Genomic DNA, 22,822 nt, shown 5'->3' on the forward strand with positions numbered 1-22,822 from the left:
CGAACACAATACAATCATAATACACAAATATAAACATACCATACATGTATATAATTCATATTGATACATAGACTTAGGTACATGTATATACATACAAAGCAGAAACATGCAGATTTTCCAGTACTGCCAGCAAAATGCACACAGTTTTGATTTTTTTACTGTAATTCTAATTTTATTGACCTGTAAATTGGCTTGATGAATAAATAAGTATGAGTATGAGTATATGGCACCATAAAGACATAGCCCTAACATACACGTGCACCGATACCGTAATATCCGGTACCTCCAACAGCCTGTACCGGAAATCGATCAACACCCTGTCGCGCTCCCAAGAACCAGGTGTAACGTTACATTATTGAATTTTGAACCGTATTACAATGGCAAAAGCTTGATTTATCTACGTATTATATTATTACGTAGTTCTATTTTGGTAAGGGATAAAAGGTAATCCTTTTAAGGGTCCTTCTTCAAATTGAGGGGTACAGATGTAGAAGTACACGATTTTCAGGCCAATTCTAACAACATAACATGGATCTGACATCATTGTAATATGAGATGGTTCCAATCTTCTTTCTTCTTCACCAAAAACGTCACTTTTGACACTGACAGATCAGTATCAGATCAGTATCATATTGGATAGAGATCTAATAACTAAAACTGGAATCCAAAAACGTCACTATCAAATCAATATCAGATCAGTGTCATATCAGTATCATATCAGTATCAAATCAGTATCAAATCAGTATCATATCAGTATCAGATCAGTATCATATCTATATTTTATTACGTGGCTTAATATTCATTTATTCATTCATTCAGTCAGTGTTGATTAATTGTGTGTGTGTGCTTACGGATAAAAAAATATATTTTTTTCTAAATATTTAAAAAAAAAATTGCTAAGCTTTAAGACCATAGGTGCTGCATAGGTGGCCCTTCCTAACTTATACATATGATTGAATGGAAGTAACCTGAAGGCCAATTTAAACTTATATTGTGACATCAAAATTATATCTAAATTATGTCATTTCGCTCGTACTTGGCTGTACATGACTGTATTGCGAGTGAGACGTACGGTCAACTAACATCATTAGATATAATTTTGATGTAAGTTTGAATTGACCTCCAGGTTTCTTCCATTCAGTGAAAACTACGGTTCTGGCTTAGTTGGTAGTCACCATGTCTATGACACCGATGTTCCTCGGTTCTAATCTGGGTAATAATATTTGTCTGATGAGCACAAATATTTATTCCCGAGTCATGAGTGTACGTGTCACCCAATTTGTCAAACCATTTCAATACAAAATTTGCACACAAGCACGAAGATAGTATTTAGACAAATTGATTCGCCATTCTAGTATGTTGGATATAAATACATAAATATACACTAGACTTAAATCGACCGGGATATAAACCGTGATTACCTTTTATAATGTTTATGAGCTCCCGATATTTCGACGCAGTTACATGCATCTTGTTCACTGGTAACTGGAGATAGCGGGTGGGTGTCAAAGTTGTGTAGACCGCGCTCGGTCCCCTCATTCGTGCGCGTCGGCTGACTGATCGAAATATCGGGAGTTCAAAAACAATGTAAAAGGTAATCACGGTTCATATCCTAGTCGATTTAAGTCTAGTGAAACGTACCGTGAATAATTCAATACTATTACATAAATATAACCTAGCTACAGCTATATGTAATTAAAGATCGCATCTGCAACGGACCGCCGCACTGCGTCAAATGCTAGACTAAGATTATTGGAGAAAAATTACCTCCGATCCGTGCCAGGTTCTGTTTTAACTCGCTTTGTGTTTACTGGTTTTTGTTTGTGGCTAGGTTAGTAATGCTTACTCTGTGGAGGAATATAATATTTTAGTTTATAAATAATGAATAGAATCAGGCGTTACTTTGCGGAAATCCATATTAATTAAAACAAAAATTATCACTTTGCTAATCCACAAATTAAAAACCCACAATCAAAGTTTAATCCGCAATTTTTCATTAAGATTATTGTAATAATTATGTGTCTTTATAAATGAATATCTTTTATCTCTGGTAAGGTTTTTTATAATATGGATATAAAAGTAAAATATAAAAATACATACATAAAATTTACACATAACAAACATAACCTAGGGTGCCGCCAGCAGCGGGGCAGGGCCCACGTTTGCCGGTGGCCAGGGCCGCAGAGAGAGGAACTGCCGCATGCCGCGGACTATCCGCGCCGTGTCCTAGATCACCGCCTTCTGCATCTGACCTTTGATTCAGCCACCCAGCGAGAGTCTCTCTAGGTGTTGGTCGAGATTCTTCGACCGTTCGCTGACGCGACTTTACAAGTATTTTATGAGATTTTTTTGTGTATATTGTATTACATAAGAAAATTTAATATTTATATATTATATATTGGTAAATTTATTTCAAGCACAATAAATTGTTTATGAATAAACTATGACTATCAATATTAATATGTGCAAGTTGCACTACTTTCTCAACTCTTTCCAAAGTTTCAGGAAACTTCCATGAAAAAATTCTGATGCAATTTTTCACTTAGAAAGCCCCGTTTAGATTAAGTATTACTTTATCTTTTTGATAAAGTAACCGACTTTATCAAAAAATAACATCATTATCAACAAATCACTAAATAGATACATTAATTCTAATCATTAACACGATCATTATTAATAATGTAAAGGAATGTCATAAATAAAACAAAAATGTACGTTTGGAATCAGAATGGGCCTTCAATGGGCGCTCCTGTTAGAACACAACGTTATCTGATCTTATCTGATTCAATATCTTGATATCGATAGTTTGGAATAGTGGCCCAGTGCAAGATAGTACGAAGCAGAGCTAACTTGGTATTAAATGTGGGAAAATGATGGGGGTTTATCGCTGGCTATAAGAATAAAATAAATAACATGCATATTTTTTAAACATCTGAATTTTATGCCAAAGTAGTTAATAGGTAAGTGTAATTTAAGCAGTTACGCTTCCGAAATGAATAAATTGTCTTGGATAAATGCTATTTATTTTTTTAATACTGAGCGCTTTGGCGCGTCGCTGGGACAGCCCTATACCACGCCAGGCGCCACTTTTTGATATTTAACAAATTTAATACATATCAGTGACATAATTAAAGTCAAATGGCGTTCTAAAAGTTTTAATCCTGTGTCGAAAGATTGCAGTAAATTTATTGTTGGGTACAATATTTTTATACTACGTCGGTGGCAAACAAGCGGTACGGCCTGCTTGACGGTAAGCAGTCTCCGTGGCCTATGTACGCCTGCAACTCCAGAGGAGTTCCATGCGCGTTGCCGACCCTAACACCCCTCGGTGAGCTCTGGCAACCTTACTCACCGGCAGGAACACAACACTATGAGTCGGGTCTAGTGTTATTTGGCTGCGGTTTTCTGTAAGGTGGAGGTACTTCCCCAGTTGGGCTCTGCTCTAGATCTGGAATGACGTCCGCTGTGCTGTGCCCTACCACACAAAGCGAGATGACATTCACAATGCCCATACCTCTCTTGTGGACGTAGTTTAATGACGTACCCGGATCCAAGGACGTACCTATAATATAATCCACCTCTATTTCAAATTGTCTTACGAAGTTTTAAATTCAATTAATCGATTAATTCGAGCTTATCTTCGATTGTTCCCAATCCCATAACCTCTGAGCGTCGTGTGTGATCTTGTAACACTACATAGTCGTATCATTATTGTTATCTAACCGATAACAGCCAGATATATCGCTTGTTTATCTATCCGTTACTTTACGTAGGTGTCGGAGAAATCTTTGAAATGCAGTTATGAAAAAGTTTTGAGAATGCGTAGAAAAAAAAAAGGCCATAACCGCCTGATGATACGCAGTCACCGTAGCCTATGGACGCCAGCAACTCCAGAGGTATTACTTGAGCGTTGCCGACCCTTTAAAAATCTGTACACTCCTTTTTTTAAGAACCTCATACTGTAGACCTTCGGGAAAACCTTGGAAGGTAGCTCATTCCACAGCCGGAGCGTCCGCGGGAGTAAGTTCCTCTTAAACCGCACAGTGCACGACCATTTAGGTTCTAGGATGTGAGGATGAACACCCTGCCGACGACGGGCGGTGCGGTGATAGAATGTAGCCTTGGACATAATGTCAGACAATCCTTCAGCGCACAGCCCATTGTACAAGCGGTAGAACACACATAAGGAGGCAAATTCTCTCCTTTGTGCAAGTCCCTAGTCCCCACGCCTTTTGAATCAAGGAAATTGAGAGATACAACGACGGTAACAACAACGCCGCAACAGTAATGCAGCTGCAGTTGACATCGGAACGTCACAACGCAGCTGCAACGATGGAGGGTAGAGTTAAGGAGAACAATTTCTTACGGAAGAACTGTTGCCAAAGTGTCCAGCTGGTAGCTGAAAAAATAGTTTGAAATCTCTTCGGTGGCGCTAGGGTAGCACAAGGATATGACTTGAACTTAAACGTTATTGACGGAGTGAAGTGCGCTGTCAGTGATTTAAATGTTTTTATGAAAGTCAAAAATTTGTTCGCGATATATTGTGGCGCCACCTAATTAAGGTTTTTTGATGGACACTTCTTACTCATACATTGTTCTCCTTACCTACCCTCCAAAGTTGCAACGTTACTGGGGGCCTACCGCGAAAACGGAAATGCGCAAATTGCGAGGATCTTTCTCTCTTACTCTCACTAAGACCTTATTGTAGTGACAGAGAAAAATGCCCCCAATTGACGACTTCGATTTTCGCGGTTGTAGCTCTATTGTAGTGTTGACGTGAGCGATGATTAGAATACGGACAGGTGGTGGTATTATGTATAGAGAAGACAAAGGAGTCCGTTAGGTATTTTTTATGACCGAATAAATAAAGATTAAATGATTGATTTCTCTAAAATATACATTTTTTATGCGAGTAGTGTAATAGTTTTTGGAATTAAATTATTGAAATATTTTTAAATTGAATTAGGTCAAAGGCAGACTAAAGTATCGATGGTAAAGAGTGTAAACCTGCTAAATCCATTTTTGAAATTGAACTTTATATTGTATATACATAAAGGTTCAAAATGCTCTACTTTTAAAAATCGGCTTAGCAGGTTTACACTCTTAACTAACGGTATGATAAATACAAAATAATACAAATACGCTAGCGAGAACATTGTCAATTTATACTTCATCAATCAGTCGACATCTGAATGGCACCTTTAATAATTGATGATCTTACAGCAATACTAAAACCATTAATTTTGTTTCAGGTAAGAGTTCACAAGAACGAGTATCTTCATGCGAAGCTTGAACATCTTAAGGTAAAGTACCTTACCACCATTTCATTCCTAACCATTTCAGCTTGGACAAAAATGCTTTCGTATATCCAGATGTCCTCCTCTACGTGTCGCATTTCTCAATCAATTGTTGTGAGCAGGTCTGATGTTAATTTTTTCAATATTCAGTTTTCTTTTTATGGCGGAACATTTATTTAGTTTTAAGCTATGCTCGCGAGGTCTACACCTCAAAGATCCATTAGTAGGTATCCTAGGCTTACTGGCCTATAGATGTTTGCTACTAACTTCGATTTATCAACTAGATGTTGATTGAGCCTCAAACTAGTAGTTTACCTAAACTTCAGCTTCAATGTTCGGTCCAATAGTTTCTGAACCATATAAGTATCGTGTATACAATGTAGATGCATGCGTATAGAGTGTAGTTACTTGAATAGTTGTCGATAGCAAAGTAAACCTATTATAATTATAGAGTACATAAACAGAGAATACACTGCTTCTTTACATTATCTCTTAACTAAGTCAAAATTTGCTCAAAGGTTATTAATATTTGTCACAGTCAGCGTCAATAGTAGCGGATACAATGCGTGAAAAGTATCTGCCTCTCTTGAATACTTGCATACAGAAACATATATATCTCTTTTTTTTAGTCTATTAGAATATGGTTAGGTAATACTTTTTCTAAAAAATGGACGGCAAAGTGGACTATGCCTGTTAAAAAATAAGGTCAGTCAAAAATTAAATATAAAAACATTGCAGTCTCGATTTCGTGTCGGCAAAGTTGCATAGAAATTCCGTTATTAGGTGTTTCAAACTTTAAAAAAAGTTGAAATGGCCATATCAAATGAAGCCACAGGTCCGTTAAACAGCCAAATAGATAATCAGTACTTATTATTACAATGTTGGTACCGCGACTATTCTCAACGCAAATATATTCGATTGTTTTTACTTTTTCTGTAAAAATATATACGTAAGAACGTTGCTTCTGTAAAATATTTTATTTTATATTTATATTTCTTGCACCATTTTCATTGCGTCCCTAGTGATTTGCGTATTTGGCGTCCGTTGGCTCGTTGGGTGGATGGCATGCGGAAGATTGCGCTTCACTTCTGGATGAGATTAGCTCAGGGCCGTGGTAAGTGGCATACTAGAAGAGAGACATATGCTCAGCAGTGGGCGATAAAGGGCTGATATGATTATGATAATAATATTTGCACTTAATTTCCGTTCATAACAGAGGTGTTTTGTTTAAAGTTCCATCGATAATCAGTTTAAAGTATTGCTTACTTACCTAAGCTACCTGCGCCAAAGAAGGCCTAATTCTTAAGATGACCTACTTTCAAAGTCTCATAAGTCATAAGTTTAAAGTGTGCTATATTCGCTAGTAACAAACAAAATTGTAAGTTCATAAAAAACATAAAAAAAAACGGGAAAATTGTACGTAAAAAAATCTCAATACATTGACAGGATACTCTAACGTATAAACAGAGGTATCTCGCTCCATTCACACATTATGATATTTGTTATGAGTACCTAATAATTCTCCGACAAAATATTTCAATTAATCGTAGTTCGGGTAATCGTGACAGTAACAAAACAATTAGCCTACGAAAAGTAAATAATATCAATGCGTATCAATGTTCTGCCTAGTGATTAGTATTACTCTTTCAAAGCGACTAGGTAGGTACTCTGCGTAACGAAATTTAACCGAAAGTTCTACCGAAAGACCCATTTGCGTTCGTTGGCTGTGAAACGAAAATCGGCGCTATTTTACTCGGCAAATCAATAGAGCATCCATGTTAAGATATGAGTTGCAAAATCTTCGACGCGTAAAAAATTCACGCTTCAAAAAATCTTTAGCAAATCTGTAACTATCTACGCTGTGGCGTTATTGACGTAACCTGTTATGAGCACAAACAGAGCTGTTTAGATAACATGAATATTCAGAGTTTATGGTGTGGTTAACTTAGAAAACATCACGGTGGTTGGCTTTGACATGCGAGCCTTCGACTTGGGCGCCATTCATTTATTATATGAAGAAATTTTTGATCATAGACGGTAGGATCAACTAGATTTGCTATACGCGTGCGCCCGTGAGAGACAGAACATACGCAATGCGCCGAATTAAAAGTAGGCTTCAACATTCCTGACAACATACCAAAAACATCTACGTAATTTGGTCGAGTTATTTGCTGCCCAACATCAGCCATACTAAAATTTACGGTGGGAATAAAAAAAGAGCCTGTGACAAGGACGAATAATCATAGCGCTTTCCAATCTAATGAATGCAGTTAAGATGGCTGATATACACGTCATACTCGTGAACGGGTGCTGTGCTGGTCTGTTTTTTCGTTAAACCCATACGTGTGGGTTATCTATGGATAGGTCTTCAAAAATGATATTGAGGTTTCCAATATTATTTTATTCTAAACTGAATAGTTTGCGCGAGAGACACTTCCAAAGTGGCAAAATGTGTGCCCCCCCCCCCCCCCGTAACTTCTAAAATAAGAGAATGATAAAACTAAAAAAAATATATGATGTACATTACCATGCTAACTTCCACCGAAAATTGGTTTGAACTTTGAACGAGATCTAGTAAGTAGTTTTTTTTATACGTCATAAATGGTACGGAACCCTTCATGGGCGAGTCCGACTCGCACGTGGCCGCTTTTTTTTGTTTTTAATGGATTTAATAATGGAATTACTACCCTTTTTAATTTAGCTAGAATCCTTAAATTTATTTTCGTGTGTATCTCACGCATATTTGGACACTCGCGTGACATGTTTCGGAGAACCTAAGTCTCCGTTTTCAAGCTCTCACAAGTACTCCGGACCAGTTATTTTATCGCGCGTCCGACGCGCTGCGCGGCGAGCAACAGTACGCGGCACGCAGCTACCGTCACCGCTACTCATACACTGTTAGTGCTTCAAAATGGAGACCTAGGCTCTCCAAAACATGTCGCACGAGTCACTAAAATACGTAATTTAAACCGTAAAATTAACTTAATTTTAGTATTACTCATGACATGACAGTTTACATTCGATTAGCTGAAAATGTCTGAAAATAGAATAATATTCAAATCAATAAAACTAATGTATCGTTTAATTAGTCTCCAATTACCTTGACTAATTAATAAAAAAGTGACACGTGAAACCGAAGGTAGTCCGAATGCCTTTTGAAATAAAAAGTCTTCTTAAACTCGTTATTTATATCCAATAAAACGCGTGTTAAATTTGTAAATCGATGCAAACAAATATACGTGTTTTGCATTCAAATACGCCATTTCAACATAACGAGGAACATAATGTATAAACAGAAAGCGCACTTGTAGAAAAAGCCGCCGGTGAGGGTGTGTGAAAAACATACGCAATGCGCCGAATTAAAAGTAGGCTTCCTGACAACATACCAAAAACATCTACGTAATTTGGTCGGGTTATTTGTTGCCCCACATAAGCCATACTAAAATTTACGGTGAGAATTAAAAAAGAGACTGACAAGGACGAATAATCATAGCGCTTTCCAATCTAATTAATGCAGTTAAGATGGCTGAGATACACGTCATACTCGTGAACGGGTGCTGTGCTGGTCTGTTTTTTCGTTAAACCCATACCTGTGGGTACTATGGATAGGTCTTCAAAAATGATATTGAGGTTTCCAATATTATTTTTTTCTAAACTGAATAGTTTGCGCGAGAGACACTTCCAAAGTGGCAAAATGTGTGTGTGAAAGACTTTTCACCTTAATTGAGTATGACAAGTTTATGTTATAAAACAGAGAAATTTATGAATTGTAGCTTATGAGTGTTGATTTATTTTGACATTCTAAGCTATATAAAAGTTAGTTTAGTGTAGGTTTTAGAGAGACGCACCGAGTACCGTAGCATGTTAGTAATTATATTTTATAAAAATTACATTTAAAAATTCTCGTTTGAACACATATTGATATAAAGGTACAAAATGAAGGTAACAAAATAAATTCGCAATAGACCCGGTATAAATATGTTATAATTAGTGTTCGACCGAAACATGTTTTTTTGCCGAAACTGAAACCGAAGGTTCGGCTTTGTCTCTAGTTTCGGCCGAAACCGAAACTTTTGTAGACTTATTAAAATCGTTGAATAAATTCATTAAATCGCTTTTATACACAACGTTGTTATATACATACTGCGTTGACCGTCCAGTGCTGCCAAATAAACCAATTAATTTCTGTATAGGTACATCAATCAGTATAGTAATATTGATGTCCTACTTGTTCCCCAACTTTTGGTCTTTGTCACATAGTTTAGTTTCATAGTACAATCACGTCTGAAAAAATCGACACGCTCGAAGTGCCAAAAATATGTATACACGACCTAATGGCCCATATATTAGGGTAGTGTATACATATTTTTGGCACTTTGTCCGTATCGATATTTTCAAACGTATATACTACTAAAATACTATTAAAGCTTCCAATACATATTTTTGATATAGGAATTACGCATGCTGAGAGGTTGACGCTTTTTATCACAGTCACTAAGCTGCAAGGCTAAGATGGTCGGTTTTTAATCATTTGTCACCATGCCCGTCACGTTCTAACAAGTATGTAAGTGTGAAAGTGACGGGCATAGTGACAAGTGATATAAATGGAACCATGATGCCACCGCTGTTATAAGCTGTGTTTTATTGACGGCATGTTGACACGTATGCGAATATTCGTTCTCGGCACGTCGCCGAAATTAAAACGGATTAAATGGGGTTCGATCGGGTCACGGATTCAATTGGCACAAGTCACATGTAAAGCCATTACAGTCGGACCAAGTTAACTCTGCATTGTATTTTCAATGGCAAAGTGTGTCATTATTATGTCAAATTTCTATGAAAATATGTCGTTCATAATGATAGTTCCTTGGTTTGTTCTGTTCAAATCAGTGTAAAGTTACCTTAGACGGACTCTAAAGGGTTTAGAGAACAAAAAAAAAACATAGTTTCACCAGTTCTTGTGCGTCTGTCCGTCAGTATGTTACTTAGCATATGTAAGAGGAAATGCTTCTAAAACTGAACTTTACTCCATATTTTTACTAAAGATCAAATAGTTTTTTTTTGTAACACACATACCTACTGTGTGACAACAATTCATAATTTACTAACATTTTAATTAGAGGTTGTTCCCCCTTCATTTTTTTTTTTTTTTTTAATTCTTAGAATATATTTATTGACAATAACAATATACATAATGGATATATACAGATGATTACTATAACTAGCTTATATCTAAAATAGGCCCTTGAGGCATTGTACCAAGGATGCTGGCGGCATTTCCTCGTTGTATCGCAATACTGATACGTTGTGCGAGGAAGCCGCCAGCTCTTCGGTCACCAGTTACGTCAACCAGACGTTTCGCGATTTCTCCAAAAAACTTGTGCGCGCTGGGACCCCATGGACCTAGAGTTTCAACGCCAAAAGGTACAAAAATTCATTAATTTCCCTTAAATTACAAAAATAATATTCGTCGAAAATAATGTTAGAGTAATTTTTATTGATACCAAGGTTCCGTACCATTACGCAAAAAAACGGCATAAAATCACGTTTTTTGTATGGGAGCTCCACTTAAATATTTATTTTATTATAATTTTAGTATTTCTTGTTACAGCGGCAACAGAAATACATCATCTGTCTTCCAAGTGTCTTGCTATCACGGTTCATAAGATACGGCCTGCTGACAGACAGACGGAAAGTGGAGTCTTAGTAATAGGGTTTTTACCCTTTGAGTACGGAACCCTATTATTAATACAAATGCCTATCACAATTAACCCCAGTTCATCTTTCCATGCTAAATATTGAATTAAACCACAAAACACGGAGATACAAGCGATAACATCAAAATATTGCTCTTTATTCCTTATAATTAGTTGACTTTTTTTTTATACTACGTCGGTGGCAAACAAGCATACGGCCCGCCTGATGGTAAGCAGTATCCGTAGCCTATGTACGCCTGCAACTCCACAGGAGTTACATGCGCGTTGCCGACCCTAACCCCCTCCCGCCCCTCGTTGAGCTCTGGCAACCTTACTCACCGGCAGGAACACAACACTATGAGTAGGGTCTAGTGTTATTTGGCTGCGGTTTTCTGTAAGGTGGAGACTAATTTTGATAATTAAACTGAGATGAAAATCTACCCCTTTGAATCGAGTTTGAGTTATTACGTAATATGAACTAGAATTTCTAGGTTGCTAATTAATTTTATAAAGATATTATTGTCAATTAAACACCTTTGCCACTACCTTGGAGGAAAATATTGATATACTATATAATAATTCGTTCGTATTATAATTATAAGAATAACATAATATATAAGAGGAATAAAGTGGTGTCACAATGTTATGTACCTTTATGATAAATAACCTAAAAAAAAATGAATAAATGAAATAAAAAGGAGGGAGGGGTCTTTGCCCAGCAGTGGGATGCCAAATCCGCCTAGAAAAAAAGCGAATAGGAAAGCGAACCCTGGCCGGGAAAACGCTAGGTTGAAGAAGACGACAATTGGGTACTTGACACATATTGAATATTATAACAAAATTTAGTTAAATGGATAGGAAATGAGCCATCCATTATAAAAAAGTTACATTTAAAAAAATATATTAAGATTATAAAAAAAATACAAGGCTCCCAAAGAAAAAAAAAATTTTTTTGTCTTTCAAAAATAGAAAAAAAATGATACCATTCGATTCCTTATATTTCATTGAAAAATAAATTGTATGACATCTATACACATAAACGCAATATTTGAGGGTCAAAATGGCAATTTCGTTGATCTTCCATACATTTAGGACAAACTTATATAATGTGACGTCACATTAGATTATCATTTCGTGACGCGTTTCAATCGTCGAGTGCGAGCGTCAGACTTTATCTCTCATTTCTGACCTTTGTGTTACTTAAATGCCATGAGTCCTATATAGACATTTGATCCTCAGAAAAATCAAGATCGTTTGACATTGTTTACAAAAAACTGTCAAGTAGCCAATTATTATGACACCTACTGTGAAAACGTTCTATGGTGGGTCACAGTTACTCCAACACCTTATTTAACGACCTTTACAACATAATTAAACTTTCCAACGAAAAAGAACAATTTCCTAACACTTTCACAAACTCATCAAAATTACAAAACACACTTAGAAAAAAATTTATTCAACCCTCACCTGTCTGAGGGTGTAATTTGGTTCCAGTTTAAAAAAAAGCCTCGGAACCTCGCTGTAAAGGGTTGACGCTAAAGTAATCGAGTGTCATTACTCGACTATGAATAAATTACACAAGTTCCCGGCACCGCTTTGGGTGGTGGTTTGAGTTTGGAAAGATAGCGGGTTTTTTGAAGTGAAACTTCTTATGCGACTTCCAACTAGGTTGCGTTAAACGTTTAACGCTATAACCGGTAACATAAAGTAGTAAGAGTTTGTGATGAGTAAATTCGTCGATTAGCTCAGCCGGTTCCATGGTGTAATGGTTAGCACTCTGGACTCTGAATCCAGGGATCCGAGTTCGAATCTCGGTGGAACCTGACTTTTTGTATTTTTTATTTTTTTATTTTCTATTATTTAGGAATTTTAGGATATATATATTTAAATATGTGTATTATTAAATCTATTTTATAAATCTTAATTTAAAACAAAAATTGTGCGTGGAGTCCCTCCGTATTTTAATTTATAATATTCATTACTAGATGACCCGGTGAACTTCGTATCACTTACCTCTTAATACTCGTATAAACCATAGGTATTTTTGAATGATTCACAGTCAATTTCAATATAAAAGGTAATCACGGTTTATATCTCGGTCGATTTAAGTCTAGTGTAACATACGCATTTCCGACCCTTTATAAATTCGTACATTCCTTTAGACACTGCTATGGTAAAGGGACCTGTTGACATTTGTCCTTCCGGATCGCACCGACTGGAAAAGGAAGCTGAAGACCGCTGTAAGAAAACCCTGAGCGAGGGAGTAATTTCATACGATGAAGCAAGGTTTAGAATTGAGACTGAAGCATGATATTCTCCTGCTAGCTGTACGGTCGCGGCTGGCTGCTATCGGATTCACGGGATCACGAATAAATGCAATGATTTCTGATTTCTGGATTAGAGTTACTAGTTATTTGTGTACTCTGCCGCACTCTTATGAACGCTACTTAATCCATCATATTATTGATATTAAAGGCCGAGCGTAAAGCCAAGGTGATAACTGTAATTCGAAAATACCAATCGAAAATGTCCACGTGACTTTTATTTTCATGTTTCCGAGATTTTTAAATGAGTTTCAATATACTCTTCTTTCGGTACTCGGGTAATAAATAATTGTAATAAAACTACTATCCTGTTATCATCACCAACACCAAATATTTTATATAAGTTAATGTAATTTTCTCCCAGATCTGTCCTTTTGCAAAATTTTACAGTTCTTGATTACGCCTAATATCACAAATATAGCGATATAATAGCCATAGGCAGTCACGGTCCTTGTTATTTTCTTGCCACGACTTTGGCCCAGTCTGTTTTAAATGAATTTCCACTTCTATTATCTACAATTCACAAACCATTTTCTCTTTCTAAATAGAACATCCAAAAACGCTTATCTTTTCTACTTTACACCACACTTTTATGCAGAGTCGACGCGCTCTCAGAGTGAAATTCGTTATTATATCACATTTTGAGCGCGACCCGCGCGTTAAAATTGAGAGAGGTCTCGCTGGGACAAATTTACTTTGTAAGGTGTGGTTTAAACCATTCAGATTATTATGTTCAACGTTACTATGTTTGTAGTGGTTTGGTCAAATGGAGTCAGGAACTTAAGTGTCTGTTATTAAACATCTAGCTAAATAAATAATATCACACTAAAAGTTTACCTTCCGATTGTGGCGTTGCTGGTCAGTTTTCTTGATAAATTGCGTAGCTGTCGATGCCGTATTGCGGTCACGACACTGGCGACTATAATGGTAAATCTGTTAGGCCCTCAGCACACTGAGCGTAAGCGTATGAGACGCGTAAGCGTATCGTAATACGCGCCTAGAACGAGAGCGCTACGAGCACGAACAACTTCAAACAAGTCATAGGCTACGGAGACTGCTTACCATCAGGCGGGCCGTATGCTTGTTTGCTTGTTTGTTTCGTGAGCCTGGAGGCCCCCACATCCCCACCCACACCTATCCATTATAACCCACATCTGCGATACCAGTTTTAGCAGCATGGTGCTTAATAAAGAACATTTACTAAAGTAACTTACTTGAACTTGTCCTTTTTGAAGAACCCCAAATGTAATCCCAGTAGTATCTCATAACGCTCTTCAATAACGGCTTATAAATTAATAAACAATAGCCCTCAAAGGGTTAAATTTAAGCCTCAATATAATATTCTGTGCGACAAAACAGTATTGTTCTTGGGACAAGATACCCACCTAGTCTTTGATAAGATTATACAAGCTTGAAACCGTTTCTTATCGAGGGACCCGATACCTAAATTGAATACAAATACGAACCGTTTATACCAGAATATGTTTACAAATTGAAGCTTACAGATAATTAACATAATGCAAAATTAATGGTTTGAAAACCTATCTGAAAAATAAGCTATTGAAGAAGAAATATAATGGAAAAATATGCGAATGGTTACAAGTGTTTTCGCGAAGGAAAGCTATTGAGAAACAATGATGCGGTAAAAATTGCGAATAGCAGAAATCGCAACTTCGAAAAAATATTTTTAGATAATACAGTATACCTCTCTAAAAATTCTCAATATAATTGTATGATACAAATCTACTATTATTTTCCTACGCGGCGGAAAGAACTTAATAACTCGTGATATAAAATTTGAACATCTTTCTATTTTAAGTTCAAATTTCTTCAATTTTCTAACTCGAGTTATCAACTTCTTTCCGCCGCGTACCTATTTTCGATCACATGATTCAATTGGTGAAGGTGTTTTTTAGGGTTCCGTACCCAAAGGGACCCTATTACTAAGACTCCGCTGTCCGTCTGTCTGTCTATCTGTCTGTCACCAGGTTGTATCTCATGAACAGTGATAGACAGTTGAAATTATCACAGATGATGTATTTCTGTTGCCGCTATAACAACAAATACTAAAAAGTACGGAAACCTCGGTGGGCGAGTCCGACTCGCACTTAAAAAAAAATCAATTCACATTTCAAGTTTTAACCAAATTTACCCACGCCATTCTTATGCACCCCGGATGAGAGTATTAATTATTAACTAAATCATTTTCTGTTTATTTCATTGTTACAAATATATAAAATCCATTACTTGCCAGTGGTGAAATTACTTGAATAAGTAATAAAAATGTCGCTACTGGATCTAGGGACCTACCTTAGCTATGCATGGCTCATGCTTCTTCTATAATATTAATTCGCTAGATTATTTAGTACTAGCAGTGACTGCTTATCTATCTTTCCATCTTTAAAACTTATATAACTAAATTAATTAACTACAGTTGGTATTTATAATTATTGGAGGTGTTGCGGGCCTCTGAGTGCCACTTCGACCAATTAGTAATCTATTGGGGCAGCCCTTTAAAATTCATTTACAGTACATATGGTGCTACTTTAGCGCACTAGGTGCGCAAATAAGCATATTACGTTACTGTGTCAAACATTTAAAGGGCCATATGTACTGTAAAACGTTGTACGATACATGTGCGAATAGATAATTCGCAACTCGTGTCGATTTAAAAAACTCCCTTCGATCGTGTTTTAATTTATCGCCACTCGTTTCGAATTTCCTATTTTTCGCACTTGTATCGTAATGTACTATACTAATGCCCGTTGAATTCAGGAAATTCCAGATTCCTAGGGCCGTAATGTCCTACCTCATAGGGTTGCAATACATGCCGACCTAAGTAGATACTTCTTTTTGACATTAGTGGTCCACAGGAACAGAGAATGTGCACTGCAGTTCCCTCGGACTCCTGACTTGGCTGGCTACGGTAGGTATGTTGTTGGTATCATATATGGTATTGTGAAGGTTGGAAACCTTCACAGTCTCGTGATATATAACTGGCAACGATTATTTGAATTCAGAAATATCGACTAACGCAGATGCTTGCCTCTTTCAGAATAAATCGCCTGCAGATCTTTATTCCTTCAGCAGGGCCTATATTACTTTTTAATATATTATTTAACAACTTTTACGTAATTCGAAATCGGATTCGGAGTGCCTCAGTGAACCATTGTTATGTCCTCTCGCCTTCTTACAAAATCTTTCTTATATAAAAAATAATAAGGTATTCTAAAATAAGTTATAGAGTGAGGCCAATTCAAGAAAAACTTACCGAAAATCAACTTTAAAGGTATGGCCACGTCATGAGGCGACCACCAGACTACATGACAATAAAGGTACTGGAGATAAGTGAAAAGCCTAGGGGACGCGGCAGACCCAAGACAACATGGATAGGGCTTGTCCAAAAGAACCTCAAAGAAGCGCAACTAACACCCCAGACGACTCAGGACAGATACACCTGGCGACGCCATATAAGGAAAGCCCAAGTAAATGGGATAAAGCTAGGAAGAAGAAGAAGAAGGTATTCTAATATAAGAAAATCTAATATGTAAGCTCTTTTAAAGTGGAGCTTGTTTTTATCAGAAAATAAATATTTAAAGCACATCAACAACTAAATCTATGTTATTTAAAACGAGGAAAAAAATTAGACAACATTTTTTTATATAACGAAGTCTATTTAACAAGGAAATTAAATAAACACCTCGCAGTTTTGAAACAATCAAAGCTCGCAAAAAAAGAAGCGTCAAAACACGAAAAGTATTTTAAAGAGCGAATTAGAAGCGCCCAGGAAGTTTCACTACGTTAATTAAGAGACTGTAATTATTTCAAAGCTGCTGCGAAAAATATGGAGGCAAGCTTGAGCTTGTTTGTCATTGGACCAGGTTGAAGTAAGAAATAGCGTGGAAAATAAAAACGTTGGAAGGTTAGATAGGGTAAGGTTTCGAACTGGACGCATGCAGCGCGCGGCGTGGCGAGCGGGCCGGCGCGGCGGGCTGCGCGGCAAGGGCCGCCGCTATCATACAAAACAGATTTATTCAATTGTATACCTTTTTATCGAGCATAAAAGCAGACCAAAATATGACAGACAGACCAAAAATGAGGTGACGGGATGACTCTGAGGCATTCTGTAGGAACTGATGTGAGCATGCACCAAAACAGAAGAGTGGTGGAAGAAAGAGGAGACATTATCCCAGCAGTAGGACACAAAATAGTCTATAGAAAAAAACTGCTCTTCCGAATTTATTTTTTAGAAAATTCTAAAGAATATTTTTGGATGAAGACATAGACGAGTAGTACAATGCCATGCTTCACAAATTCTTTCTGCCGTTGCTTTGTGTTGACGATTAGATTAGTATCTGCCTCCGACTGCCTCCAAATAATAAATACCCCAAATACTTCCTTACAGAACCCTAAATGAACAAGGAAAAGCAAAAGCTCGTTTTGATATTTTTTAATGTTTCCGGCCGACCAGAACACCTACTGAAGGACGAGGAAATTGAGACTAAAGTGACAGCGCTTTGCATTCGTGTTTTTGTAATATACTTATTCATAAAATAATTACAAAAAATATTTTGATTCGAAAGATCTGTGAATCTTTTTTTAGTTGTATGTTGTTTGTTTTAATTTCTTAGGTGTACTGAGCTGAAAACTGTAGGTAACCATGCTTAGTAAAGTTGTTTATATAAAATCTAAGTCAATCTTCAATTACAAAAAAGTACCAATAAACATCTTTCATTGTACAATCCAATCTAGTCTAAAATAATTCTCAATAAGTTTTGTTAGGGGTACGAGATGCAATGTTCAAAAATATCAGCTCAGCTTCTAAGACACAAATAACGCAATTAAACATCCATAAAACAAATAACAAACATTTGATCTCTTTACACAAAAACATGGAGGGGGAACAAACCAATGACCACTAGCTTCCTCGTTTCTGTACACATCACTAAGCATCTAGGCTAAAGTGGACGAAAATAATCACACATGAACCTACACTGGCATATAATGTAAAATTTATTAAAAAATCGATCCATATTTTTTCAAAGATCCTATCCAAACACAACGGCATCCCGGAAGGAATAACTTCTTTTAAAATGAAGGAATATTCCCGTATTTTTACATTGTCTTCGATAACAAATGTTTTCTTTGCCTCAACTTCGTCGTTTTCTCAAATTCCTTGAGAAGTTTTACATCATAAACTATTTACTAGTCCATTCCGTTGATTTTTAATGGATTCCTACTTTTAAAGTTCTCCCACTCTAAAAGCATGTAAAAAAATCAAGATTTTCATAAATTTGTAAATATATTTGTGACATTATTACGACTACAAGGTTGTGTTGTTTATCTCTTCTTAATGTGCTGTATTATTTGTATAATTTCTGTATTGAGGTGTGAGATAAAGAGTATTTGTATTGTATTTTTTTATTACCTACTTTAAGAATTGAATATTTAATACCCTTTTATCGGTCTTACCTCTTTAAAGTCCTAAAATATCTTCACAGGAAAGGAATACAAACATATTATGTTATAGAGTAGACATTTTTGCCTTATAATCTCTAAGTATGCCCTAGAAAAAGGTTTAGTTAGCTTAGAAAGTATAAGGAATATATGTAGTTATTTAATTTGAATTCTGAGTCATATTTTTATTATTAGTAAGACAGTAACCTTTGCCTACTGGGTTTTATTTAACTTGACGTGTTAAATTATCAAACTAAAAGGCGTGTTTGATAAAAAAAAATTACTTAAATAGTCCAAAACCAATGATAAAATGGCATTCCTTGGAAAATATTAGAAGCGCCGACAGGAAATGACGCCATTTCTTGCAGACATCTGATTTCCGTCGTCACCCCCATAGTTAATAAACTTGGCGGATTTAATGTAATAATGCCATATTATGAAGCAATATTTTTAGTAGACTCTTTTCATTAAAATGCAGTGTCATGTTTTATTGAGTGGATTTTATTCTGCCTTTTCCAGGTTCAAATTCCAATGAAGACATAATACAAGTTCATATTTTGTTCGATAAATGCATTTTTTCTTTAAAAAATTCAAGTTTCAAATTTCAGGCTTTTTTTAGCCGGGGCTCTGTCTAAGATTTTCCCCAAAACTTTGTATAAATAAATTAATATTATAGGGCAGTATTACTATAAGCTCAATAAGGCTTGTGTTGTGGGTGTTAGACAATGATATATATAATATATAAATACTTAAATACATAGGAAATACCCGTGACTCAGGATCAGGAACAATATTATATTGGTGCTCATCATAAAAGTAAATGACCTTACAAAAAAAGTGTCTTAAATTTCCCTACATTTTCAGACTTTCCTTTTTGTTACCGCCATACATAGTATATGGGGAAATGGTAACACAATAGGAAACATCTGTGGGACACGTTTTGTATCCCATTAGAAAAGAAAGAGCTCGTGAATAGAAAAAAACACAACATTTATGAAAAAATGCAAAATTAATGAAAGTGGCATTTTTTTAAAGAAACGCTGCCTTGAACGAGGGATAGTGGTTATCATGTAGGCACATACCAAACAAAAGGGAGTACCTCAGCACTGGTATAGTCGTTCGATTTGAAGCTGGCCTCGATCGTCTTATCCTTTGTCTATTATTAAGTAAAATCGCACGTTGGCATTTTTTTAAAGAAACGCTGCTTTAGGCTGCCTTGAACGAGGGATAGTGGTTATCATGTAGGCACATACCAAACAAAAGGGAGTACCTCAGCACTGGTATAGTCGTTCGATTTGAAGCTGGCCTCGATCGTCTTATCCTTTGTCTATTATTAAGTAAAATCGCACGTGCCACTACCTGCAAAAAATGGTCCTGTCACTTTAACCGGCTATTGAATTACAACTCCTATGGAAATTGCAATAAGATTCAAAATAAACAAATGGAAAAGTAATTTGCGATTTCTTGTGTGGTCCCTCTACGGTTAATGAGTGCCGGCGAGTCGAACGCTACAGAACCAGTCTAAAATGTGTCCTCGCGATGAAGAACAAAGACGCGTTATCGGAGTGCGCACCTACATTGGTTTTTTGAGCGTTGAACTACCCCGCGCTCAGGTGACAATTAGAATTATATTCGACCGTTTTTTTGACAGGTAGTGGCGTGGTAGTTTGACGTGCGGTTTTACTTAACAATAGACAAGGTTTAGCCGCTCGGGGCCAGCTACAAATCGAACGACTGTACTTAGTTACATACGTCGTTATACCTACTAAAGTGCCGTGCTACGATAGGATTGTATAGCCATAATCGGAATTGCATTGACCCTCTCAACCGCTCTTGACACAGCGTTGCAACAATTACCCGTCAGGGATGCAGTGGCCATTGATGATATACCTACTAAGAAGGGAAGACTTTTTTGCGATAACTCAAAAATGGCAAAACTAATCATGGTCGCTTTTGTTTTCATTGAAAGTCTTTACTACGTTTTAATATCATGATTATTTCGAATTTTTGGAATCTTGGTTCAAATTTCACACCCCTAAACTCTAATAATCCTTTTTATTAATATACAGAGTGAATCTCAACCTCGCCGATTTTTGTATTAATACATCTCCAATCACTTCGGCATTACCACCAGCGCCTCGCAAATTGCCTTTATAGGATCCTTTGCCACATTTACGAAGTTAGCTCCGCGTGGCGCGGGGGACGATTTTTGAAATTACTTTACGACGTTATATCCTGGGGTGATGATATTTTTAGCACAGCTTTTCGAAGTTTACTGCAAGTGTTTGTTTAAAATTTATTTTTGAAAGTATTTACCGATTATAGTACAGTCGAGGAAATTGATTCTTTAGCAGGTTGTGGTTCACTTTACACTGGAAAGCTCATAGCATAAGTATAAACAACCAAATTTACTTGAACCGCAAATTGCTAAAGAATCAATTTCCTCGACCGTACATATACAGGGTAGATCAGGAAACTTTTCTGATACTATAAACAATCTTCATAAAATTTAATTGAATGCCAAATCACTTAAAAGCTTCGTCAGCTGTCTAAACTATAGCGTCGAGGTACAAAATGCTACAGAAATCAAATTAATTCACTGTACAAGCGTCATTGTCACAGTACCAATTGTTACCAAAGAAAATTTGAAAACTTTTTAGCTACAACAAATTTACTACCATCTTTCGACACATATGATTAAAACGCTAGTTGACTTTTATCCTTATTCTTTTACGTAAATACCACGATATGTGTTAAATACCAAAAAATGGCGCCATCTAATATATCAAAGGCCAAAGGTATATCAGCATCGTTTTGAGCGATGACGCCATAACCTTTAGGTTGTGCCCGGTAAGATGGCGCCACTTTTTGATATTTAACAAATTTAACACATATCAGTGAAAGAAAAAGATCCAAGTCAAATGGCGATCTAGAAGTTTTAATCATGTGTCAAAAGATGGCAGTAAATTTACTGCAGCTACAAAGTTTTTATTGACAATACACCTCTATTTCAAATTCTCTTTGCTGTCACAAAGTACTGTTATTCGCTCCGTGCATGACTGTGGCGCCGCCCTAGTGGGTGTGGAACATATTGCTCATTTGACAGTTGGCAGCTGCCAAATAATATGAAGATAAGATGAAGAAAAGTTTATATTTTCACCACGTCGTGCGTTGGGGTATTTCCCTCACTGCCAACTTCGCAGCATACGCTTATTACACGTTATTAGCAATGATTTACGTCGGTTAATACAAAGTGACATAATCCGTCGGTCTCTTGCCACCATCGATGTGCCTGCTCTTCTTGAGCCGACTGGCATTATCAGAGATGACGGCAAGAGGCCTGATGGGGTGTACTTGGTTCCTTGGAGCTTGAGACGGATGTTAGTGTGGGATTCTACCTGCGTAGATACACTGGCACCGTCCCACCTCCAACGGACTTATGTAAAAGCGGGCGCAGCGGCGGAAAGCGCCGAAATTTTGAAAAGTAATAATAAATATAAGCCTCGGTTGAGAGTACCATTTTGTACCATTTGGCGTTGAACTCTAGGTCCACGGGGTCCCAGCGCGCACAAGCTTTTTTTGCAGAAATCGCGAAGCGTCTGGTTGACGTAACTGAGGAGCTGGCGGCTTCCTCGCAGAACGTATCAGAATTGGGATACAAGGAGGAAATACCGCCAGCATCCTTGGTACAATATTTCAAGGGCCTATTTTAGATTTAAGCTAGTTACAGTAATCCTCTGTATGTATATTGTTATTATAAATAAAATGTTAACTTTTATACAAAGTCTATCAGCACCCCTAGTGTTAATTTATTCGATAGCGAAACGCGACGTAAGCGTTTGCGTTAGGGGTTCAGAGGGCACTAGGGGTTCAGATCTGTACCAAATACACTTTCTACTCCAGGTCAATTTGCTTCAATATTTTACCAGTACACTCCTTTCCGCTTTGTCTATGTCAAAATTAACTAGAATATAATAATTTAAGCCACTCAAGTAAGGCAGGCTAATCTAAACTTATCCTGCTAAATATTAACAATCTTACAGGTCCG

General features: G+C 36.7%; 1 protein-coding gene and 1 non-coding gene across 3 annotated transcripts in view; both read left to right on the top strand.

The window, feature by feature from the left end:
- Window positions 1-22,822, top strand: part of LOC133528126 (hemicentin-1) — a 569,794-nt gene that overhangs the window by 283,775 nt on the left and 263,197 nt on the right. The window lies entirely within an intron of this gene.
- Trnaq-cug (transfer RNA glutamine (anticodon CUG)) lies at window positions 12,745-12,816 on the top strand. Its single transcript has one exon. It is a non-coding gene; the product is annotated as a tRNA-Gln (tRNA).

This window comes from Cydia pomonella, chromosome 19 (assembly GCF_033807575.1).
Source record: "Cydia pomonella isolate Wapato2018A chromosome 19, ilCydPomo1, whole genome shotgun sequence".
In the NCBI taxonomy this organism is placed as follows: domain Eukaryota; kingdom Metazoa; phylum Arthropoda; class Insecta; order Lepidoptera; family Tortricidae; genus Cydia; species Cydia pomonella.